The 26,244-nt window shown below is 38.6% G+C and overlaps 1 protein-coding gene and 1 long non-coding RNA gene across 3 annotated transcripts in view; one reads left to right on the forward strand and one right to left on the reverse strand.

Moving 5' to 3' along the window:
- The window catches only part of LHPP (phospholysine phosphohistidine inorganic pyrophosphate phosphatase), a 146,831-nt gene that overhangs the window by 102,162 nt on the left and 18,425 nt on the right, over window positions 1-26,244 (forward strand). The gene's annotated exons all lie outside the window — the stretch shown is intronic.
- On the reverse strand, window positions 1,407-19,518 carry LOC112541321 (uncharacterized). The gene is made up of 3 exons (XR_003085336.2): window positions 19,410-19,518; window positions 6,042-6,470; window positions 1,407-1,833 (listed from the first exon to the last, which is right to left on the reverse strand). It is a non-coding gene; the product is annotated as an uncharacterized LOC112541321 (long non-coding RNA).

Raw genomic sequence — 26,244 nt, forward strand, 5'->3', positions numbered from 1 at the left:
TTTCTTACATGCTCATAAGATAATACTCAAGGTTTTGCAATCCAGACTTCAATAATACATGGAACAAAAGTGGCATTATTAGCATATCAGAGACTGTTAGTATTTTACAGCGGTACCAGTTGGTTTAAAAATAAAAAGCAGAGGCACACAGGAACCCACTGCAAATATCCAGGAGATAGTGGAAAAGGCACAAAGAGTTCCAAAAATACATTTATTTTTGCTTTACTGCTTATTTATTGTTAACCAAGGCTCTTGATTCCATAGACCAATTTTAAATGGACAGCACTTAAACATATGAGCATACCGGGCCACTTCATCTGCATATTGAAGTGTTTGCTTGGTGACAAAAAAGCAACAGTAAGAAAGGAATATGGAGCCACTTAATGGTTCACAAGTGGGAAAGGAGTTATATACTGTCACCTTACGCATTTATTTATTCTATTTTTATCCTTCCACAAGCTCGGACTCGCAGAGCGTATCATTAGAAATTTATTTGTTCATTTATTTGCTTGCTTAGGTTTATATGCTGCTTCAGTTGTGATCAGCTCTAGAGTAGAAGAAACAGAAGATAGAATTAAAATTGCTGAAGAAAATATTAGCAAGCTCTGATACGCTAATAATGCCACTTTGGTGTCTGGAAGTGAGAAAGATCTAGGGAATTTCTTAATGAAGGCGAAATACAAGTGCAGCAGCCATTCCGATTCTCAATATTTTAAAAAAAAAATAATTACAAAATGTCAACTGCTGGTGCTAACTGAATGCAAATAGATGAAGAGGTTGGGGAAATAGTAACAGACTTTATGTTCCTAGGCTCAAAACTCCACAGGGATGTTGCCTGTAATTATGACATAAATAGACATCTGCTTCTCAGGGAAAAAGCTTGTGGCAAATCTAAACAATTTTAAACTACAGAAATATCACACTGTCAGGAAAGGCATGCATAGTCAAGGCAGTGGAGTTCCCAGTCATAATGTATGGCTGTAAATGCTGCGCCACCAGGAAAAATCTGGTGAACTGTGGTGCTGAAAAAAAAAAAGTATTGAGAATACCTTGGACAGCAGAAAGAACAAATTGTTCAGTAACAGTTGTTGTAAAACCAGAGAGCTCACTGGTAATGCTAATAATAATTACTAAATACTAAATCTTAGAATATAAGATTTATCTAATGGCTGATATAATGGGGAAGCAAAAGTCTTTGGGGAAGACCCTAATGCAGTGTTGTCCAAACTTGGCCACTTTAAGATGAGTGGACTTCAATTCCGAGAATTGGAGGCTGGGGAATTCTGGGAGTTGAAGTCCACTCATCTTAAAGTGGCCAAGTTTGGACAACACTGCCCTAATGCTTGAAAAAAATCAAAGGCAATAGATAAGATAGCTAGTTTGTCTTACAAATACCACAAACGGTAGCTTACAATTGAGTTCAAAAGAGGGAGCCGTTGGCAAACTCTTGTCCATCAAGAGTCAGAAGCAACTGGACGACAAGAACAACTTGAAAGACTAAGGAACAGTCTTTCCTTCTTTTCTAATGAATTCCATGCCAATTATTTCTTTCTTGTGGCAGGACTCTTTCATAACCCAGATTTTGTTTTGCCTCTTAATCTGCATCCAAGACAACATTAGAAAATTCTAAAATTATGTTCAGTTGACAAAGCAAAGTTTTATTGTCTTTACAGAAACACTATCTGTGCTTGAAAAGAACCAGCACAGATGTTTGTTAACTGGACAATGCTTGGAAGAGATGTGTTATCAGGACTGTGGTTTCAAAGGTTCCTGAGCCATTTTGAGTTCCAAGGAGGGAAGTGTTGAAGTGAAGGGATCAAGTAGAGGAAGCAGCTGTGTGGATGGAGAAAAAGCAGAACCAGAGATAAACATCAGTCCCCCGTCCATCCATAACCCACCAGTTTGTATGAATCACACAAAGCACCACTGCAAGTTGCAGAAAAACATAAATTATGATGCATTAAATATTGTACTACACTGAGCGTCTCCAGTCATAAATTGTGATTGAATTCCCTTATGCATATACACTTTTTGAAATTATCTAACATTCAAAAATTGTCTACCGTATTTTTAATATTAAGCCATCTGTGTTATGACTTCCGTAGCCTTTTGTGAAAAATGATGTCTTCTAATCTCATGGTGAATGCAGCTAATCCAATAAGGCAGTACAAACTTAACCAGATATGTACAGTAACTAATCACTGTTTTCACATACTTAAGAACTATAAATCTTATATTGATGACTTCCATAACGATGAGAAGTTCAATTCATTCCCTTGCTTTGAATTGAAAAAACTCCCCACAGATTCTTCTAAGTCAGTGAAAAACAGCATCAGGCCAGAGTTCCAGTTGGCAGATTCAAGACTGCTTGTGTTTAGTAGACTGCCTCTTTGTATCAATTAGCAGTAGGAAGGAGAATAGCATGAAAGCAAAATTAACTCATGGAAATAATTACATGCAAAAGATAGAAGGAACAGAGTGCTATGCTCCCGCCACCACAAATCTATCCACATTACAGTGTATCATAAGATCAACAATACAGCAGTATGGTTATAGATACATAGGTATGCTCCTAAGTCTAGGTATACAATGAAAGGGGGGGGGGGAGTCCAGGATACTTCCAGTTTTATTGAGGTAGGAAAGGGTTTATTCCCAGCACCCAAAGAATCTGATCTTGAATTTGGGCAATCGCATCCTTCAGATCTTCCCCCCAGAATTCAGTTTATGCATACTGACATTCCGATTCTTGTTTTCCAATTCTCTCTCTTGATTGTCACAGTTCATAATGATTCAGAGGCAGTGGGCCAATCAGGTAACTCAGCTGCCTCATGCTGTGCATCTACAGAAATGATCAGTTTGCTAAGTATAACAGCACTATTAGTAGCTTTTAATGTAAGGGTTTGGAATAACACCAGAGCTTACTGACAGGACATCATGTCACTCTTTCTTCAGTTATTCTTACACAGGATGACTCAGTGTTATTAAACAGCTAGACTAGCACAGATATGTTGGTGCTTCAGGTAATTGTTGTCATTCTGGATTTGCTTAAATAAACTATGTTCTTCCTGAAACACCCTTCCCTTCCTTTTCCTTGAGCTTCAGACTTGCTTTTAATATAAAAAGCAAAAATCAACTTCTTTGTTTTTTAAGCTGAGTCTTCAGCCTTGTTGCTAGCATTTGGAAAGGATTTCATAGCTAATAATTTGTGTACTCCTCCAAAGACAGAACAGCAGAAAGCATGCACAAAGTGTTTTTGTCATCAGCTTATACACAAGGAAATGCTGGGGAAAAACTTCCATCTGATTAAGTTTAAAAGTGCTTCCTACGTTCTTGTATTCCATTGTCTGTCTTCAACAATTCACATCTTTATGCCATCAGAAGACTGTAAAAATTCATAAAAACCATGGACAGGTTTGCTGGAGAGACACCATGAAAGATTTGCCTGTGTACAGATATACATCAATTAATTGGGTATACATGTATTTATGGAATTGGGCTGTTTTTAAAATGTTTATTCTTCCTTGATGATTTTGTTGACATTCAACAATACAGTCTAACCCCTTTCAGAAATACATTTTTTCTGTCAGTCTGGAAGTGTGGAAGACAAGCCAGTGCATCAACATCCCTTGAATAGTGAAGTTATAGACATAAATTAGCAGGAACTGGTAACTCTCAGAATCTAAAAAATGACAAATTATCCAGAATTTTCAGGACCAGTGTATTGCATTTTAAGATACAGTGGGGCAAAAAAGTATTTAGTCAGCCACCAATTGTGCAAGTTCTCCCACTTAAAAAGATGAGAGAGGCCTGTAATTTTCATCATAGGTATACCTCAACTATGAGAGACAAAATGGGGGGGAAAATCACATTGTCTGATTTTTAAGGAATTTATTTGCAAATCATGGTGGAAAATAAGTATTTGGTCAGTATCAAAAGTTCATCTCAATACTTTGTTATATATCCTTTGTTGGCAATGACAGGGGTCAAACGTTTTCTGTAAGTCTTCACAAGGTTTTCACACACTGTTGCTGGTATTTTGGCCCATTCCTCCATGCAGATCTCCTCTAGAGCAGTGATGTTTTGGGGCTGTCGCTGGGCAACACAGACTTTCAACTCCCTCCAAAGGTTTTCCATGGGGTTGAGATCTGGAGACTGGCTAGGCCACTCCAGGACCTTGAAATGCTTCTTATGAAGCCACTCCTTCGTTGCCCAGGCAGTGTGTTTGGGATCATTGTCATGCTGAAAGACCCAGCCACATTTCATCTTCAATGCCCTTGCTGATGGAAGGAGGTGTTCACTCAAAATCTCACGATACATGGCCCCATTCATTCTTTCCTTTACACGGATCAGTCGTCCTGGTCCCTTTGCAGAAAAACAGCCCCAAAGCATGATGTTTCCACCCCCATGCTTCACAGTAGGTATGGTGTTCTTTGGATGCAACTCAGCATTCTCTCTCCTCCAAATGCGACGAGTTGAGTTTAGACCAAAACGTTCTACTTTGGTTTCATCTGACCATATGACATTCTCCCAGTCCTCTTCTGGATCATCCAAATGCTCTCTAGCAAACTTCAGATGGGCCCGGACATGTACTGGCTTAAGCAGGGGGACACATCTGGCACTGCAGGATTTGAGTCCCTGGCAGCATAGTGTGTTACTGATGGTAGCCTTTGTTACTTTGGTCCCAGCTCTCTGCAGGTCATTCACTAGGCCCCCCCGTGTGGTTCTGGGATTTTTGCTCACCGTTCTTGTGATCATTTTGACCCCCACGGGGCAAGATCTTGCGTGGAGCCCCAGTCTTGTATGTCTTCCATTTTCTAATTATTGCTCCCACAGTTGATTTCTTCACACCAAGCTGCTTGCCTATTGCAGATTCAGTCCTCCCAGCCTGGTGCAGGTCTACAATTTTGTTTCTGGTGTCCTTCAACAGCTCTTTGGTCTTGGCCATAGTGGAGTCTGGAGTGTGACTGTTTGAGGTTGTGGACAGGTGTCTTTTATACTGATAACAAGGTCAAACAGGTGCCATTACTACAGGTAATGAGTGGAGGACAGAGGAGCCTCTTAAAGAAGTAGTTACAGGTCTGTGAGAGCCAGACATCTTGCTTGTTTGTAGGTGACCAAATACTTATTTTCCACCATGATTTGCAAATAAATTCTTTAAAAATCAGACATTGTGATTTTCTGGATTTTTTCCCTCATTTTGTCTCTCATAGTTGAGGTATACCTATGATGAAAATTACAGGCCTCTTTCATCTTTTTAAGTGGGAGAACTTGCACAATTGGTGGCTGACTAAATACTTTTTTGCCCCACTGTATGTGGGAATCTTTTTAATGTAAAAAGGACCTACATGGGTAAGATGCTCTCTTGGATGTCTCCTGACACCTGAGTTTTGGACTCTTGCCCTTCTGGGGTCCTTTGAAGAGCAGATGGAGATGTGACTGGCTGGATTCAGAAGACGGTCAACATCTTTTTGCTTGTGGCTTTGAAAGAGGCTATGTTAAGCCCCCTCCCCAAGAGGCTTTCCCTAGATCCAGCCATATTTGACAATTACTTTCAGGCTCTTTCCCCTTTTTAGGTTGTTGAGAGACTAATGGACATTCAACTACAGAGTTTCCTAAAAGGAAATGATCACCTAGACCCTTTTCAGTTAGGGTTCAAGCATTAGCATGAGACAAAAAAGGCATTGATCCTGCTAAGGGATGAGAGTTTTGGAGACATATTTGGGCTAGGTCAATCTTTCTGGTCCTATTAGACTTTTCAACAGCTTTCAGTACCATTGACTAGCATCCTTGTAGGCCACCTATGGAAACTAGGAATGGGGAGAACAGTTTTACTGTGATTCCATTCTTTCCTTAGCAGGTTATTTCAGTCAGGGAGATTAGGGAGGAAAGATTGGCCTGGTGGCTCCTCATTCATGGAGTGCCTCATGGTTTGGTCTTTCTCCACTGAATCAAATCAGAGAATCAGACATGATTGAACAGATTTTAAAAAATCTTAATTAGGCTATTGATACTCAGCTGTACTTTACTACCCCAAGCCATACCTGTAATGCTGTGGAAGTCTTCTCTGGAGGCTGTAATGCTCTGGATGGGATAAAGGTTGAAATTGGACAGAAGCAAGATGGAGTTACCCTTGTTGGTCATCTTCACTGTTGTCTCTTGATGGGGTGGCACTGCTCCTGAGGGAGCAAATCCACAACTTGGAGGCCTTCCAGGACTCAAGGCTACTACTGTATTGGCAGCGGAAGTCCATGACCATGAGGTCTTTTGGCCGATGCTCTATTACAAAGCCCTTGCACTTTTGACTCATGCCTTCATCACTTTGTGATTAGATTACTGCAATACTCTGGATATAGAGTTGCCTTTGAAAACAATTTGGAAATCTATAAAGTCCTGTATAAGTATGTGCAGCATCGCCCCCTCCTCCTGAATCAGCCCTTCCAGGAAGTTCTTCCTGGGATAAGTTCTTGGTTCTGTGAAAGCAGAGAAAACAGTTTGGTATCTGTTTTTGTTAAGTGGAAAATCCTAAGTGGCATGCTCAGGGGTCCCAAGGAAATTAATCAGGAGCATATAACAAAACTCAAGTATAAAAGCAATGCTGTGTTGGTCCAGTCTTTTAAATTCTGGCCTCTTGGAAGACTAGAAGAAGACTAGATTGAGGGCTGCTGCTATAAGATTAAAATTTATGTAGGCTTTTACCTTATAGCAAATATCCTCCTAGCAACTTATATACAGACATATAGCACACAAACATATAGGCATATAGTAATAGATTTGGTGCATTCATATCCTGACTTTCATGTAGATTCTGAGGCTGCTTTCCCCTGTGCATATAGCAGCATAGCTCAAGCCCATCCATAAAATTACAGGAAGATTCGTTTAAGGAGGGATGAATTGGATCATTTATGATCCATGCTTTTTTCACATCTGTTCACTTAAAAGTAGGTACTGCCTCATTATTTTTGAGAAAAGTCTGCACCAAGAATTGCATTCAACTATATACTTCCGTAAAAAGAGAGCCAGTTTGGTGTAGTGGTTAAAGACACCAGGCTATAAACCAGGAGGCTGTGAGTTCTCGTCCTGCCTTAGGCACAAAACCAGCTGGGTGATCTTGGGCTGGTTACTCTCATAGCCCTAGGCCAGTGTTGTCCAAACCTGGGCACTAAGATGAGTGGACTTCAACTCCCAGAATTCTGGGAGTTGAAGTCCACTCATCTTAAAGTGCCCAGGTTTGGACAACACTGCCCTAGGCAGAAGAAAATTGCAAACTATTTCTGAAATCTTACCAAGAGAACTGCAGGCTGTAGTCCAGGTAGTCACCAGGAGTCAAAACTGACTCAAAGGCGCACATACACATGTACTTCAGTACATAGTTCTGATCTACACACTTGTCTTAGAATTGTGGGCACAAAAATTGGTGTGCATCAGTATTTGCAATACTTGACTGCTTCAAGCATCCTCTAGATGTCATGCAGAAAAACATGCTTCAGTCAGTATTATAGGGGGTTGGTGGTTCTTTGTTTCTTTCTCTCCAGATTGTTTATTCACACACTGCTTTCAGATAGATCAGAGCCAATAACCAAAGACAACTTTTTCCCTGGAGGCTTGGAAAAAAATACTTTGGCCCACCAAAATATAAGAGGGAAGTATTATTTTTCCCTTATATAGGTAAGAGACAGTCCCATGAGGATGCTGCTAATTTTTAGTAAACTACAAAAATAGCTGTGCCCCAGTTAAGTCTCTTAGTGGTCAGAACATTATGAATATATTACTGTGTACAGAAATATCTCAAGAAGGATAATTGCTATAAAAAATGGATTCCAGAATTCTCTTTCATTCTCTTTCACCCTCTCCCTCCCTCTCTCTCACAAACTCTTGTAATTTTAAAACTATAACAATATAGTTGTATTTTTATTGCAGGAAATAGATTCTATTTTCTTGTATTTTATAGTCATACTAATGTCATGGGAACATAGAGTCAAGTTACCACTTCTCTGAAGGATTAGGGTAGAAGAGGCAGAATTCCTATATCAAACCTTTCTGGAAATGCAGATGAGGTAATATTAAATTACACCCATTGGAAATGTTATTTGCATAAAAGCTTAGTTCCTTTGACAAGGCCCTGTTGCTGTCTGAGAACGTAAGAAAGGAGGCCATTTTGGTGTCTACCTGCCATATCTACTTCCTCCTGCTTAGCTGGAGAAAGATGTTGCCATCAGGTCTTTCCTAGCTCAACTCAGGTTAAAAGCTCAGCTCTAGTGCAGAGTGCCTGAAATGGTATCCAGAGGGCGATGTCCCATTTAATTCAGTCCTAAATCAGGTGAATTCACTGAGAGAGAAGGTGTCATAACTAACCTATTCCACTCACTTCAGTCTAATGGCAGTTTACTTAACTTAATCTGGATTGAATCCAATCCATTATACCTTTTAAAAAGTTCTACATGTATAGGGTTTGTTTTTTTGCAAAGGGACATTTGTTTTCAGTGATTAGATGTTTTATTACAAAATGTACCAGAGGCTTATACCTAAAAAGTTATCAGCTAAGACTGAATAAGTAGCCTATCCTAATAATTCATGAGAGGCAAATAGAGCCCACAGTTGTCACCACTAGGTTCCCGTCCATATGCTTTTATATTACAGTAGCAATTCAAGACATATTATCAAAATTGCGGCATAGTTACTAGCTTTTCTCTTCCGATTGCTACCCATGTATTTTAATCAAAGCTGAGTAATCACAGAAATACCACCTGCATCTCATTTTAGGGAGATCATTATTACTATATGGAGTGTCAATAATATTGCCTTGAGGGAAACGTGGAATTCAAGTTGTTTTGAAGCATATGGAATAATTGAGCTCTGAGCCAAGTCCTTACAAGGTTATAGATGTACTTTTACCCATTCATTTTCATAAAGCTCTATGATTGAATTTAGGACAGAGCATAGTGCTTTATGAAAATAAATGAGCTTTATGAAATGAATGGCTAAAGCTATATTCATTACTTCGTAAATTCCGCATACTGAGCTGGGAGAAAAAAGTAGATTTTTTTACATTAATAAAAGCTCTAAACAGACATTCATTTCTACAGAACAAGGGAAAGAGATTGACAATTATGAGATCTTTTCTTACTCTGCAACTTTATCAGCGTTAAAAGAGTACATAAACTGGGTTTGCACATAACACAAAGCCACAAAATATTCCATACACTAAGTGATTGGACTCACATAAGACATTAAACCAAAATCAAACAAAAACCATATGATGGCTTAAAAAAAGTATTAACCATAGTTCTTGGTTGAGAACATATGAAGCTGGTTTTGATGCATCAGAAGATCCAGAAAGACTTGTGGTTTGAATTTTTATTTATATATTTGATAGAGTTATAAGTGTACATAGCATTCCCTCCTCTAGTTTTTCCCCAGAATAACAATTCTGTTGTTGGCGTGAGAGAGGGTGACTAACTCCAAGTCATCCAAAGAGCTTCTAAAGCTGATGGTGGACTTGAACCTGGGAAACACTGGTCCTAGTCCAACACCTTAACCATGACACCACACTGGATCTATATTTCTGATGAAAAGTATAAAGTGGGCATCTATGTGTTTTCCTGATGACAAGATGAAGAGTTCAAAATACATATTCTATTCAGTTTTTAATTTCTGCTTCTTTTATTTCCTTTTCTGAGATGTCCTTCTGATCCTTTTAATGCCAAAGTAAAGAATATGTTCCCCATTTGCCTATGGCTGCTAATTATTTCCACTCCTGACCTCCCCATATTGGTATGGATCAAACAAAATTGTAAACTGTACTCAACTGAATGTGGTGTGTGAATTGGGTTCCCATTTGCACGAAACAGTGTAACTATGTTCAACTAAATCAAATATGAATATAGTGTTTTTCCATCTTCTCTCCATGTTTACATTTTTATAAAACCTGAGTAAGGCTTAAGTCTTCATTTCCATGTGGCTCTTGTGAACTTGCCTTCCTAAGCAGATTCATCAAAATCATCATAGATTTAGAAATTGTTAGTCTCGAAACTTCCATCTTCCAACTTCCAATTTGCTGCCCTTAACCATCGTCCAGTGCATCAGTAAATCCTAACTTTTGTGCTGTGAGGTTTCATTGCAGGTTGTTTCTATACTATGTTGTGCTCTTCTTCTTTGCTGTAAGAATTATTTACTTCATAACGTCATTGATCTCTGTATGAAACAGCTAGGCCAACAGAAGAGATTAACAACAGTTGGCTAAAGATCCATCAGATTTTATTCCTTATATAAGTAAAGATGCTGTTTTGCCAAACAGTACATTGTGCAAACCCGTTTTTCGGAATCTACATTCAAGTATAATTCCTGTGTTGCTTAAAGAGTTTTCTTTTCTCTTTTTGTTCTCTCAGTAAATGCATTTCTGAGGAAAAGCTTTTGCTTTTTTTTTTCTAAGAAAATTAGGCAGCAAAACAGTGCTGAAATCTTTTCGTACATTTGAAGCAGCCATTGCTGTATGACAGTAATTTTTATTAATGTAAACAATGTTTTATATTCCATTTAGTTAGCAATTTGAATCCATACCATACAATTCAATAACATTACTATACAGCATGTGAGTCCACTGGAGTTGGACGGCCAATGAATTTAATCATCATTTGAAAAATATTTGTAAAAACACATTAATATGTATATAGGGTTTTAAAGCTGGTTTGTAATATTTCTTAAATTTTATCGCAATCAAGAGGGGCTCTGCCTGGTTTAAATGACTAGCACAACTGTACTATTTAGGCTCAACCCAGGTATTTTGCTCCCTACCCTAATCTTATACTTCAGATATACTATTCAGTGAAGCAACAGTCATCATACTATTTTTAATTTATTCAAAGATGTATCTCAGAAGGGTTCTATGCAAATAAACATTTTAAGCATGTTTTCCTTATACATGTTGAAGGAGAAGTGATGCTAGCAAAAAGAAATTCTGGCAAGAAGTTAAACTTCTGAAAAGGGATAATGCACTAGTGTGTAAAGGTGTGGCTTTCATCTTCAACACCACAAAGCCTTTACATGTTCTTCTTGGGTGCTTTAGTTTTATCCAAAAGCTGGACAAGGTTCTATGATTTTTCTGAGAACAACCAGCTAAATATGCATTAAGCTTCACCATAGTAGCAGAGGAAGGGAAAGTACAAAGGTTGCAGAAAACAAAACATTAATTTTCTTGACCAGCTGTGTTGGAAGCAAAGTGCAGCTTATTTATAACTGTGGCATACTGTTCATAAATCAAATCTTTTCTCCAGCCATGCTGTTAATGAGAACTATTAAATATTTTCATGTTGTATTCATCATTGCCATCAGATTTCCTTGTTTTTGTTTTTGCTTAAAAAAACACACACTCCTGATGGTAAGTTTTTTTGTGGAAGTTTTTTGTATGGAGAGGAAGGCAAAAAAAGCAGTTTTAAAAGGTTTGCAAACCTTTAGCATAACTTTGTGGTACAGGGAAAAGCAACTTGTAAATTACTCATTATTTTTTCTTCACGTTGCCATTTAACCATCCCTGGATTGGTCAAACTTGGAAAATCTTGAGGCTAATTTAATAATATATTAATAAGCCGCCGGGGGGGGGGGGGACCATGGAAACCAACTGATAGCAAGTGGCAGAGCAACTCCCTGCCAATCACACAGTTGTAACCTTGCTCTGATTTTACATGTTGCAACCTGATCTCCTGTTTGCAGCTGGTTTTGAGAGGGTTTTTAAGTTTGCCCTTATAGGTATAAATATTATACTAGCTGTATTTGAAATGAGTGATATTCCTGAGGATGAGGGGAAGGAGTTGATTCAGATATATTTACCTGTTAAAACTGTTGACCCTGTTTGATCTAGGTTTCAGTGACTGACACAAATTCTTCAAACACACGAAAACTGCCCAGTGAACACATACTTGTTAATCCAGCAGAGTGACTACATACCAGAAATGCTGTTCCTCTTTTTGGATGTGCACGTCTTATATGGTCACCACTTAGCCTGGTTATCCAAGAGGATGGTTGTATTTTGGCAAGATCAGGGTGGGCGGCAGCAGAAAAGAAGGTTGCAGAGATTGTTTGAGAGCCAGGTAAGAGAGCGCGTTTTGATGATTCTGAATGATGCTCAACGTAAATGCATCAAGAGAAAGTGTGTTAGAGTCAGCACTTTTACTCTGTGGCACATTGGAATATGCCATTTTTGGATAGAATATTTATGCCATGAATAGATGTCCCTAAGATCTAAAAACAAACCAAGCAAAAAACCTTAAGAATTGGAACTATGTCGAAATACCCTTAACGCAGTGTCCTGTTTGGAGTTAGCATATTTGCACAAGCTTTTTGGAGTTCTTCAGTGAAGCTTCTTGGGGGGTTCAGGGTATCCCTGGAAGGAATCGGTGGTGATGGTGGGTGTGCAGCAATAGCAGCACAGCTTAATGAGTTTGGGGTTTGATATTTTCTCCCCCAACATGTAGCATTTGGGGCATTCTGGAAAAAAACAAAAAACAAATACATAGCAGAGACCAGGACACTGTGCAAATGTACAGTATAAGACACTTACAGGCATCCTCCTCAACTCACTCCAGCTGCCAGGTCCTTGGAAGACAAGAATCTTTAAAAAAGAGAACTGCCGTGGTCATTGCTATGTATTTCAGTGTTCGTGTCCATGAGAGCTAGAAACATTTTGATGTTCAGGTCAGAAGCTATGCTTTACACTGCTCTACATATTTTAAAACTTATATAAATACACAGTTCATACTGCTGCCATGTTTGTGCTGGCCAGGGTGATTAAATTCATCATTATCATCAGGTCCTGTACGTTAAACTGAACTTCATTCCTCCTAGCTTTGTTATTTGAGTAATATCCATTGTTCAGTTAAGGTATTATCCTTCTGTCCTAACTGCTTCTGTAAGCACTAAACTGGGTCTCCCTCTTCCTAGATTTGTAAGTACTCATCTCTCTTCTGTTTCAGCTGGGCTTTCCAGGATCCATGTCTTTATTCTGCAGTTGTTGACCTGACCGGCAGTTACTCAATACTCAAGCTTCAGTTGTGTCACTCCATGGCAGCTTACATGCACACTAGATTGTAGTGCCATATATACACAATCCTTTGAATTAGAGTAGAATCCATGTGGTATATGCACTCATGCTTCATATACCACTTGGAATCGGTCCATGCATTCAAGAGATCAGCTCATTCTCCAAGGAAGAATATAATGAGTGAGCCAGTCTATGCATTCTATGCAGCAACATTTGACAGGCAAAAATCATTTAGCAATGGAATAGCCCTAGGAAACCTACAGTTGTGTGGCTCTCTGTCAGATTTTCAAAAAAAAAGGAAAGGTTATAGCTAGTTGCTGCCCAGCCAACAAGTAATACCCCTTTGTCAAATGTACATTGGTACATTGAAATCCAAAGGCTGCTGGTTGATTTATGTGAGGTTTTCAAAAATGCAGTAATGAAGCCCTTTTTAAAATAATGTCCAGAAGCTTGGCACCCCTCTTTTTTTTTTTTTTGCAACTGCTGATCAGAAGTGCTGGATTCAAGGATAGTAAAAATCTTATGTTTCCTCTTTCTCCACCAGTTATTTAATAGTACAATTATTTATTTGTAGGGTATCTGTAGAAAGCACTAAAATGCTACCATTTCCCATTATTTTATTTTTATGATAGGGAACATGCCAGTATTTCATTCCACTCCAGTATTTTAAATGCGTCAGATTCCACTCTCTATTTATTCTGGCTTTTCTTACAGCTCTGTTGCATTTACTTTTTTGGGGTTACTACACATTTATACCTCTTTAAACTGAAAATATTGTATTGCTGTAGCTCTCAGAAGCTTGCAAGCCTCCTTGCGTGTGCCAGTTCTGGACCTATGTGGCTGTTCTGAATGAATTCATTATTCTCAGCCTTTCAAATCATGGTTACTTTATGATATCCCCAGTCTGAGGTTGTCTGTGAGCCAACTCAAATCATTTGATTTTATGTTCCAAAGCCAAGGATTTTCAATGAAGACTTCATTTTAATCCTGAAAAATAAGGACAGTAGTCAGCGGAGGTTCATTGTTGAAAGTCCTAAGAGAATCCCTGCAAAAGCATTTAACTCTTTGGGAAGAGATGATTTGATTAAAGCTCTTGGAGAAAGCAATTATAATTTATTTGTTTGGTGAATCTAAGGACTTGTGAATTGCATTTTTCCATATAAGGAAAGCAATAAAGCCCTACATGGCATGGGGCCAGGTTACCTGAGGGACCGCTTCTCCCCCACAATTTCAACCCATCCCACCCGATCACACAGGGCATGCTCTGGACCCCCTCGGCAAAAGAACTCCGACTAGCGGGGTCCAGAAGGCGGGCCTTCTCTGCCATAGCCCCCGCCCTTTGGAATATCTTGCCCCCAGAGGTGAGACAGGCCCCCTCACTCCCAGCCTTTCGGAGGGACTTGAAGACCTGGCTCTGCCATCTGGCCTGGGGTGGGGAGGGAGGTCAGATATGGAGTTGGCTAGCCCGCTAGAGGCCTGGTGTTGCTTCCATCGGCCTCCTGGATTTTTCCTTTTCCTTTTATTCTTTGTAAATGTGTCCTCTTATACATTTTAACTGTATATTTATTTATTGTTTTAATATGTTGTACGCCGCCCAGAGTCCCCCATTGGGGGGAGATGGGCGGGGACAAGTTTAATAAATAATAAATAAAGTAAGTAATGAGGAAATTTCAACCTTCCATCCCTGGGTGGGGGTAGAAGTGGCTCAGGATTTCATGGGCCCTACTAACATGGGGAGCAACACTTGCATCTGGTATTTACCTCAGAGCATCTAAGATGTGATCTGGTCATAGGAGAAATTATTTGCAGTCCCTTGTTATGGACAGCTCACTTTTGGGTGACTATGAAGCTTGTTGAGCCCTTACTTATTTCACTGTGAAGTGTCCTGGAGCTAGGTTCTCTCTCCCATATTGTATAATAACTTCATTAAATCACTGGGAGAGATCATTCATTGACACAGAGTAAGGTATCTTCAATGCAGATGATACATGATTTGCATATCTCTGCCCCTGACCAGAATATGTGATATATTTGTTTTATATACTAGTGTAATCTACATGGACTCCCAGCAATTTATAATAATAAAACAATAAAAACAAATTAACACCAAAAAATGCTACAATGCAAAAAAACAGATGGTGCCAACTTCTCCCAGACATACTCCAGTTTTTACTCACTTCTGGAAGGCCAATTAGAGTGGGCTCTGGCTTGGGGGCTGCAACAACAACATTGAGCCCCTACCCTCTTTTCATCTCAAGAATGGAGGATCATGAATAGATTTTGCCAGGGAGCATGCACTGGGGGAGTCCATTCTACGTACAGATGGTGGTCCTAAAAGTACCTAGGAGCAAAGCTATATACAGCTTTAAAGGTTAAATAATGCAGTGAAAGTCTCGAGCTGGTGTCTAAAGGCAACGTACAAACTTCGTAAATAAGTATAAATATACTCAGAAATTGCTTGTAAATGTTTAATATAATAGACAAGTTGCATCCTAAATGGCCTCTCTCTCAACAGCTGGCTTTGGGCTGTTAATGCACTTATCATTTTTTTCCCAATTTAGTTTTAGGCAAAGGAATGCATGTAGGAACTTCTGTTTTGGAAACAAACAAAACAAAAATAGAATAAAGCAGCCATCCAATGTATTATTGCCCTCACGGATTTATCGGGGTTATTTTTCCTTCATATTTTTCTACAAAGCTGCCTTTAGAGGTCTCACTGAACGTTTCTTGTGGCAAAGCAGTGGTGGATCTTTCTGTTGCATTTTAGTGATATCACTTATTTAGTTAACATCATTATCAAGGCAAAAATGCTGTCTTAGGACAGTTGACTTAGAGAAAAAGCAAGTTGAGAACTAAAGGCTCAGGCAGATTAAAGGGGGAGAAAATACAAGCTAGCAAGAAGAAATGGAACATTTCAGAGAAAACGTAAAGGTGTCGATAGAAATGCCAGGGCTGGTGTGTTTGTAGGACCAATCCTGGAACTATTTACCACCCCAATCAGCTTTACCCTGTTGAACACAGTACTGTATGACAGAAAAAGAAAAGCCATAATTTTATTTTTGTGGTCCTAAGCACCCCTAAATTGCATTTTTTTCTAAACCTGAACTTAGTTTAAAATGGCTTCCAGGATTACTGTGCCACTGAAGTTTAGAGTTGTCAGCATTTCCACTCAACCCCCTAATTTTCAGGTTAGTGATTTAACCAAACTATGTGGTTTGGATAGAAATGTAAATGATAGAAGACCAGCTGCAGATTTCATGCTTGAGTTCTCTTAAACAATTAATGCCTTATATAATTCTTCTTTCTTAATACTGCATTTTAAACATTTTTTTTTCAAAACGGATGTTTTCAGACCTTCTGAAAGATACTGAAATGGCATTACCTGAAAATGAGTGTTTTCCATAAGCCACATAACAAAAGAAACCCAAGCTCCTTGAAGAGTATTTTCTACTTGAGCCCAAGGTACATTAGAAGAGCTTATACAAATTGGGGCAGGATGGGGGATAATGGTAAATTATGTTATCCCCTCTCTCCACAATAAACCAGACTGCCAATTAAATCTTCTCTCATGCTGCCAATGTGAGGCATCAGTGATGCCCTAAGAGCAGAATTCCTGATGCATAATTGGATGGGATCCTATATAACTGTGAAAGTCAGAATTTACAATTACCCAAGCCTACTAACAATATATAAACCCCAAAACAAAACAAGGAAGCAGAGGGACGCAAATCTTTTAAATAAAAGCTAGCACCTGAACATCATGGGGCTGCTTAGATTTTTACACATAACTGTTAACATTCAAGAACGGGGAAAAGTGGTCTCAAGCTTGAGTTCTTCTTCCCCCTTATGATACCCTTGGTTATCATGCTGCAACCCTATTATGATCTACCAATGAGGCTGTTCTCAAGACCCCACTTGCCACCCCACTCCCATATAATTTATGTATTTAATTAAATGTGAAGGCTACCTGACTCTACAATGACGCTGGGTGGCTTATAGATTAAAAATATATGGAAAAAATATACAACTGATCAGTAAAGCAAGACACCAGCTATAAACTATCTGCAATAAAAGGGGGCACCACAATCACCCTGTTTCCAAAACCTGGGAGAACAGCCAGTCTTCAGCTATTTCTGAAACACTATAATGGTAAGATCTACACAAATCTCCAGGGGAACATCTTTCCAGAGGGCAGGTGCTGCAATGGAGTAGTCATATTTCTTAGGTCCTGCAAGATGGCATTGCTTAATTGGTGGGACCTAAGCCAGGCCCTAAGGTTTGAAGGGATTTAAAGGCGATAGCCAGCACCTTAAATTGAACCTAGAAGACAATTGGTAACCAGTGCAGCTCATGAACTGCAGGGTCACATGTGTATAATGCAGCAAACCCATCACTGCCCTCACCACTGCATTGTGGACCAGGTGGGTCATCTTCAAGGGTAGCCCCAAGTACAGTGCATTATAGTAGCCCAGTTGTGAGGTGATCAGGGCATGAGTGACTGTCTGGAAAGGGTATAGCTGGTGCACCAGATGTACATGTGCAAAGGCCCTCTTAACTACAACTTCCACTGGCTCTTTGGGTGGGAGCTGAGAGTCCAAGAGCATCCCCAGATTGTGCACGAGTCTCAAGTGGGGAAGTGCAACCCCGGTCAGAGTCAGTGATGGAATATCTCCAGATGTGGAGGTCCATATTGAGACAGCCACTTAGTCTTGTCAGGATTGAGCCTGAGTGTGTTCCTTCCCATCCAGATTCACACAGCTTCCAGGCACTTGGTTATGACTTCAACCACATCACTCAGCTGGCCTGTGGTTGAGATGTTTCCTTACCTGTGATATTGATCTTAAATTTTGGAAGTTTTCATCAAAGCCTCCTCCTCAAACTTTCTCCTCTATCACCTCCCTTATCTTTACCACAGCTTGCTTTCAATCTGTTATTTACACCCTGCATCTAGTTCTCTTTCCCCTTAGCTACCCAGTTCTTGTGACATCATCATCTTATTCTGCCTTGTACCCCTGAGAACAATGTCACATTTAAAACCAGCCAGATTAACCACTTTCACTTCTCTAAGTAAGATTGCAAATGTGCTGTTCCTTGGATCTTTGAGCATTCCACTTCATTAATGCAGTTTACTCAGTATCAGAGGCTTCACTATAAAATTGCAATATAAATCAAATAATATCAATCACATAGCCAATTGAAAAGTATTGCAGGCATATAGCCTAGTCTTTGTTCACATTCATGTATGGCATTTTTTATTCTGGTCTTCCTCCAAGAATCTCAGATTAGCATATACATTCTTTTTTCACCCGTTTCCCCTTTTATCTTCATAACACTGTAGTGAGCAAGTAGAATTGAATCTGGCTTGGGCTAGAGCTTAATCACTGAACTCAGCTTTGAACCTCATCTTAGGTTGAAGAGTTAATCAGCCTTCCTCAAACTGGAATTGTGCAGATGGGTTGGGGCTACAACTCCCAGAATTTACTGTCTTATCTGAGATTTGCAATCTCTGAACATTTAGAGGGTCTCAGATGGGTAGGTCTGCTCTGAACACATTACCACAATAGCTCTCCTGGGGGGGTTGAAATTTTCAACACTTCTTTCAGCAATAGTACCCATTGGTCAGAAGCTGTATTTTAATACTTATTTTTCTTCAGACGATTTCTGCATTTTACAATTTTAATTTTATTTCAGTTTAAATATTGACAGCTTCTTTTCTGAAAGATGACCTAGGTTCAACAGCTACATAAGAAGTATGCATCCAGTAAATTCAAATTTCATAATTACTGCAAGCCTACACTTGGAAAATCTTCATTTGGTCAAGTAACAGTATTTAGCTAAGGTTTTTTTTTTTTTAAAAAAAGCACTTTTCAGAGTGAGTTAGAAAGGAACACAGACAAAAAAAAACAGCAGGTAACAAATCTAGGTCAAAAACATTTTTCAGTTATGCTGTTTCCTGTTTATTTTCTAACGATATTCGTATTGGATCAATAAACTGGAACCATTGTTGAAAACAGTGCTTAATTTCATGGACCCACACAGTATGTTAAGGTAGTTTGTCAAGAGAAACCGGTTTTTTCAAAGCCCACAGCATTTTCAAAGCCCACAGCATTTTATGTCACAAAGTTGTGGATCATGGTGATTGCACTGATGCTATCGTTGGCAAGGCCCCTCATCAGTGACCCTCCAAAAATGAGAAATTACATTGGCATCAAAAGAACATTAACAGATTAGCAGCTGGTTAAAAGATTAAGCAAGATAAATAGTTAATACTGGAAAAAGTAAATAATGGGGTTCTCTATACTCCTACTTTTAAAAGTTCTACTCCTTCTTTTAAATGTATTAATGAACTGGAAATGAAAAAGAGGGAAGAACTTACAGAAATTTGAACTGGATAACACAATCTTCTAGTTAGCTTCGAAGCAGACCATAGAGACCTTCAGAAGGTTCTTACAATTCTTTAGGAATGAATAACAAAATGCATTAGTAAGTAGGAAATTATGTATATTAACTAGAACTGAATCCTGCCATGGCTGTATGCCAAAGATAGGCACAGTTCTAAGTCTAAAAGGGCTTCTTTTTGGACTGTGCATCACCGTAGCCAGTGGAATTATGAAGGAGATGCAGCCTTAAAAGAGCTGAAGTAAAACTGGGATAATATATAGTTAAAGCTGTTAAGTGAATAAAGGCCAGCTGTTTAAAAATGGAGCTGTGGTAGCATTGCTCGTTATTAATTGCAGAAGCAGGAATCATATATTGTTTTTAAGAATAAGGACTACAGTTGGGTTTTCCAGGTGATCTTACACCTGTAGTTGAGGTCTAACACACCTGTGGTTGGGTGGAACTATCCAATCAGTCCATTTCGTGCTTTTGGTCTTGTGGAAGGAGAAGTAGGGATTGCCTGGCATGAGCAATTGGGCAGATCTGATCCTGCTTTTCTTTTAGGATAGTCTATACCAGTGCCACTAATAATTGTTTCTGTTTTGTTTAATTTTGTCTGGCAACTCCTACTTAGCTTACTTTGCTTTGGTGGTGTCATTCATGCATCTGCAATACACATCAGCAAAGGTCAATACAAGAATACGAAGGGATGGAAGGAAGTGGACAGCTTGCAAATGTCAAGCTGGGGCACTGACTCTGATTGATTTATTCACAATGACCTGCCTTGCTTGAGTGACCAGGTTAATTGCAGCCCCAGTGTATTACTTTCCACATCATCCAAGCAGCCTCTATGATATGCAGCCTTTTTATGACTGAGGAGAAAAACAAATGGGATGGGATTGGCATGGGGTTCTTCTCTTGATGGGATGAAAAATTTGATATGAAACAGTCAACAGTTGGTTTGCTATGTTTCACAGCAAGTCTACAGTTTTCCTTGGACCTACATAAAATATGTGCTTTGTGAACTTTGACCTCCTTGCTCAATTTGTAAAGCATTCTATGGGCATTGTTCCCATTTACTGCTTGTTTACTTTTGTAATTTCTGTGTTTTGAAAATAAAGAATGGATCTTGTGTTTTTCCACTGCCAGTAGTGGTCGATTGACCTGTGCTACTTAAAACCATACATGGAATTAACGGCTTGGATATAGCCCCATACCAAAAAATTAAATAATTAAAAACCTTTCACACAGAAAATGCTAAGTCAGGCATAATTGTTTTAGCCAAGTCTTCTCCCCAGTAAACTAATAAACTAGTCTATGTGGAGAATATTTTTTAGAACTGAAAATTGTGTGAATTCCTACCTGCAGTCTAAAATGATACAAGCGAGGCACAGATGCAACCTATTACTCAGTACGTGGAGAAAAATAATATGGGAGGGAGAATGCAGATGTAGATTTGTGTTAGTATTAGATTTATTGTCAAATTGGAGAGAGTAGCTAAGGTGGAGGGCTGAACTGAATCTTTATTTAGCCCTGAGACAGAGGGCTAAACAACAGAGAATGCCATACAGCTATGAAAGACTTTGTGCTTTTCTTATTGTTTGTAGCTACTGGTTCACAAGCTGGGACATGCCAGACTTTGGGGCCAGGCTTAGTTTTCTGCTGCAAACCACTTCCTCTTGTCTGCTGTCTCCTTACCTGCACCTCACTGTTACGCTCTACAAACAGTATTTCCAGAAGCAAATAGAAGTCAATTAAGATAGCATTTTATTGGAAAAAGAAGTAGGACCCAGATCTATGTTCCACGTGGAGTTTCATATCACATGTCTGATGGACCCTGAACCTTCTCTCTCTTTTCTTTGTTTACCTCACAGTGTTTTTATGAAGATAAGTGAAGGGGAAGGTCAGGGGGTATTAGTCATATTTAAGAAGAATATTACTGAAAACAATGTAGTGTAAAAGTAAATACTAGGGCATATGAAGAAAATAATCTTTCTTCTTTACAGTGAACGATTGTTGGGGATTGGGGTTCAGTAGTTGCAGAGTTTTCTCTAGTTATGGGAGTTTGAGATAGATCTGGAGACAAATGGTCCCTGGAAATGGCTGTGTAAATCACAAGGGGATGATTTACTTGGCTGATAACCCAAGATGGAAAAGACCAGTTCATATGCTACCTTAATGCCGCGGTTACAGATGAAAAGAAATCCAGGATGTAAGTGTTTCACTTTTTAGGAGTGGCTGGTAAATCATGCCAGGGGTTGGGGGGAAACAGAGAACAAGCTTTAAGCATGTTAAATTATTAAGACCTGGGTTATATAGCATTTTATACCATGGTTTGCTTAATTAAACCATACCACATGCTGAGCCAAAACCGAAAAAAACTACATTATGGTTTAGTGTGTTGTATGAAGCAACTCTGAAGTTAAGGATGGGTTTGTTCAGAAGTATAGACTGCATATTTTTCCTGAGAAAAGACAGGGCTGGTTTAAGACTTGCATGTAGATGTATTCATGCCCCCAGTTGATCTGAAACACCACATTGCCTTCAAATCCAAAGCATTGCACAACCCTATAAATTTATTCTCCTCTGAGCAGTTTTGAAAGGACACATTGTTTTTATTGCTTGAATATGACGTTCCCAAATTTGTTGTATGCTTGATAATGTATCTACATATAATACCTCCATTTTTTATTTGCTTTTATGGAAAAGCAAAAAGACCATTGATTAAAACTCAGAATAAGCAAGTTAAATTGATTGACCGTTGGTTTCTTTTTATAAAATTTGCAAAGTTATCATTAAAGAAGAGCAAGGTTTGGAACAAACCCATCCACTCAAGATTTTCTCTGAAAGCTAAAATTAAAATAGCCTGAGTCATACTCACTTTTATTTTTTTCCTGACACAGTGACAGTTCGCAGTCCATAATTAGTCCAGAAAATTCTATGAATAGTTCAGAGGTGTGAAGATTTTCATCTTCTTAAAGCTATAGGAAATTAGAAGATATTCTGTATTAAGGCTTGGAAAAGTTTTCAGAGGTATGGATGTAAACATGCCTTGTTTCAGTTATGTGTAATTTATCCTCTCCAACTTTTTGTGAAAGCCAGACACTGCAATCTACAACTGAAGACAACCAGGTGGGAAAACAGGTGTTTAATTCTTTTGCTTCAGGCCATTTTCCTGTTCAAAAATTTTCTCTCAAAATGGTTTCCAGAAGTTTTCCCTTATTGAGACTAAAGCAATGCAGGTTATTTAATTTTGAGGAAGAAGTAAGTAAATCAATTAATAAGGATTGCAGGAAAAAGAATGTTGTTCTCTGTTCCAGTACTGTTTTTAAATGAAAATCACTGAGAAACAGAATGGGGGTAGGGGAGGAATAATGTGCAATGTATGTAATGTGTAGTTTGCCCTAAAGGAATTAAACATGGATGGAGTCCAGTAAGCTAAGACATTATAGATGTTTATCGTCTATATCGCTGCTTTTTCTTGTGCTGCTGCTGGTAAATCTGTAATGTGCACTGTGTGTAATGTGTAGTTTGCCCTAGAGGACAAATCTGCCAAATCTGTATGGGTCCCAAGATGTTCATGGTTTGTTTGTTTGGATGCTGAAACAATATTAGGTTGTACAACAGAGAGATCGGTCTTTTTTGTTGACACAAAGCTTTCTCTAAGTTTACTAGATTTTACCTCTAACTTCACTAGGCTTGATATAGGTTTCCTTATGTCCTCCACAGATCTTTTAGAGTTGATTGCATAAAAACAGGGCTGGCCAGTCCAACTCTGTAATTTGTAAAGGATAAGAGCAGACAATTGCTTCAAGCTTGCTTGACTGTTTTTACAAAGAACGTCCTGGTGGAGGATCTGAAAGTTATCTGGAGATTTTCAGAATGAGAAAGTTTTAAGCATGTGTATAGAACATACTCATTAATCCATTTGCTGTTGCTTTGGTCTGGTCAGCATAATTCCTAAATTGCTCTTTTAAAATGGTTGCTTGTTTTCTTAAGCCAAATCTTCTTTATCTAAGCTTTTGTATCTTTAATCTTTCCCAGGGCTTCAGAACTGTGGACTTTTTATTATTATTATTTGCTATGAATATTCTGCTCTTTGAATCAAACAGGTTCCACATGACCGGGGGTGGATATGATGACAGAGTGCTTAAGTTTACTCTGTGTTCCATTAATGGAATCGGAATAAGGTCACACCCTCTCCTCTCCTCTCCCCTTCCCATTTTCCTCCTTAGTTATTCCTATGCATTTTGCCTCCTCCATTCTTCAGTTCTTACATTCTGATTTAAGTCTAACACACTTAGTTGTTGCATCCAAAACAAAGATCTGTGGTTTAATGTTAGTCTGTTAGCTAGGAACATAAACCACATTATAAGCCACATTAAATAATGATGAAGCAGGAAAGCGAAGCGGTCAGCATTCAGTCCCAGCTTATTAGCAAATCAGGAATTGAGTATATGAACCAGCCATTTGGGTTATACTGGAAGAATAATTTGACATTTTCACCGTGGAATGGAAGTGTGCAGGCATAGGTGTCTGTTCGTATTACAAGAAAGAGCCATCATATCCAGCCATCCTTCCCTATTATATTAAGTCCAGTGGATCAGACCTTTATAGCTGGCTGAATCAGTAAAGATTTCTGCTCCTAATTGTTTTCCCTGCTCCTGAACACAGTGCAGCAAAGGGAGATGGTAACTGTTCAGGACATAATGGCCTGAGAAATGTTGTCTTTCTGAAAGGTAAAGACACCCTTACCAGACACCACCAAGCCCACAAGAATGTTATATGTAGCAGTGAGGATGTTTGGAAGGGTTTAAAAACAATTTCAGAAAGACTTTCTTTTCTTGATGTCCAACGATATTCCTCTTTCTACCACTATGTTTTTATGTAATATATGGAGCTACCATAAAGCTATGAGTTTAATTTTAATTATCTCAAGCATGCTTGGAGTTTCTCTTCTTTTTAATCTTATTTGTCACTTGGGTTTTTGATTCAGTTTATTTTCCAACATGCTGTGCACATAGTGAACACTGCAATTTCAACATGTGTGTTACTAATCATCACGGCTAAGGCTGCAAGCCAAGCTAAGCAAGTAGTCCTTAACTGATCTCCTGAAGCCTTTCAGAACTCTGGATACATGACTGAGAGCCATGGATGGCAAAATTTATCTGTTCCTTGTTATGTCATGGAGTAGACTAGAAAAATGAATGTATTTTTATTTTAATAGAATGTATTACTAATGTATTATTAACTTTAATGAGGGATTTATCTAGAAATTGTATTGCATAATGTCTTAAAATCTCTCTCTTTAAAGCCTTACATTCAGGTGCTCAGAAAGGTAAACATAAAGGTTCTGAAAATTCTTGTTCTGTACACCTGAGGGTTACTTAAAATATGTATTTGTATTTATTTGGCATCTACCTTCATTACAAAACATTATGAGAGAGGTGAAAGCTTCAGTGAACATAGACATTAGCATGTTGGTCTGTGTTCGCTATTCATTTATATAGAATTCAGCCACAGCTGAGACGATTATTCTAACTCAGTTAAGCACTTGAGTTCATTAGGTGCAAACATGAAGCATTAGCCCCCTAGAAATAGATAAAGTTCTTTAGCATGCAGGTATTTCCTCACCAAAAATGTGTCTTTTTTCTGTGTTCTTGTTTCACCCAACCCTGCAACCATAACAGAAGTAGACATATCTGTGAAGACACCAGAGACCCAACTTAAAGAAGACTTTTTTTTTAAATATAGGCATATATATGAGCATTAGACTGAAATTATTTTGAGGTCCCTTAATAACATGAAAATAAGCATTGAGGCCGACTGTGAAATTGTAAGCTTGTCTGCTTAGTCTATGATTTCCATAATGGCTCTTTTCATGCTGGATATGCTATATGTAAACAAATAATTATATGTGACTTGTTTTTGACCCTCACCCAAAATAATACCAATAAACACACAAAGACAATGCATATTCATTAATTTTATTCAGGCCAGTTCTCTCACATTACAGCAGAGGTATCCCAAATATTCAACCCGCGTGTCAAATTGTTGCACGTGCAATGCACCTTACAGCTGTTCTTTCAGAACTTTAAAACAGAGACATAGTCTTTAGAAGCACTGAGGCCAGCATATTTATGGTGATTACATTCTGCATGTTCAAAATTAAGGAAGAACTCCAGGAGCTGAGCAATGACAAAAGCAAACATTAGTTAAATATGAACAAAAATCAGCAAAGAATAGTAAAACAAAAACAAAAAACAAATAATTATATGAAAAAATCAGATACAATGCCATATGAAAATAAGCACAATCTAAACTGGTTTAGGTAAAACGGACAGCTTTTTCAGGTGCTGAATACCATTGGGTGGACTTGCATGAAGGCATCCCTCTCCAATTGTCCAAAATCTCTCAAGGTCATCATATCTCAGAAAATGTTGGTGTCCTCACCTCTGAGATCTTGCCATTTGCATCTTGAAACTTAGAAAATTTTGGAATTCTTGTATAAAGATCTTTGAGGGCAATGGCCAGAATTATTCATACAGTAAATTTATCTCCAATATCCTTCAGTAAAAATCTCCCAATGTTCCAGGTTGCTTAGTGCTGTAGTGAGGCAACAATGAAGTTCTTAAGGCATATGTAATTGCAAATAAACCCTCCTTTATGAGTAGCAGGTGCAGCTTAGGTAGGTGTTGATATACTCAAAGATTGTCAATTGTTCACATGGGAACCTACGGTATCCAAAACTGACTGTTGTCTAAGTAATCAGAAGTAACTTTTGTCTATTCAGGATTACATTTGTTAGGCTAGTTACAATTCCAAATATTGAA

Source organism: Python bivittatus, unplaced genomic scaffold (assembly GCF_059951505.1).
Source record: "Python bivittatus isolate LINGU-HERP-01145 unplaced genomic scaffold, Pbiv_v1 ctg000980_np1212, whole genome shotgun sequence".
Taxonomy (NCBI): domain Eukaryota; kingdom Metazoa; phylum Chordata; class Lepidosauria; order Squamata; family Pythonidae; genus Python; species Python bivittatus.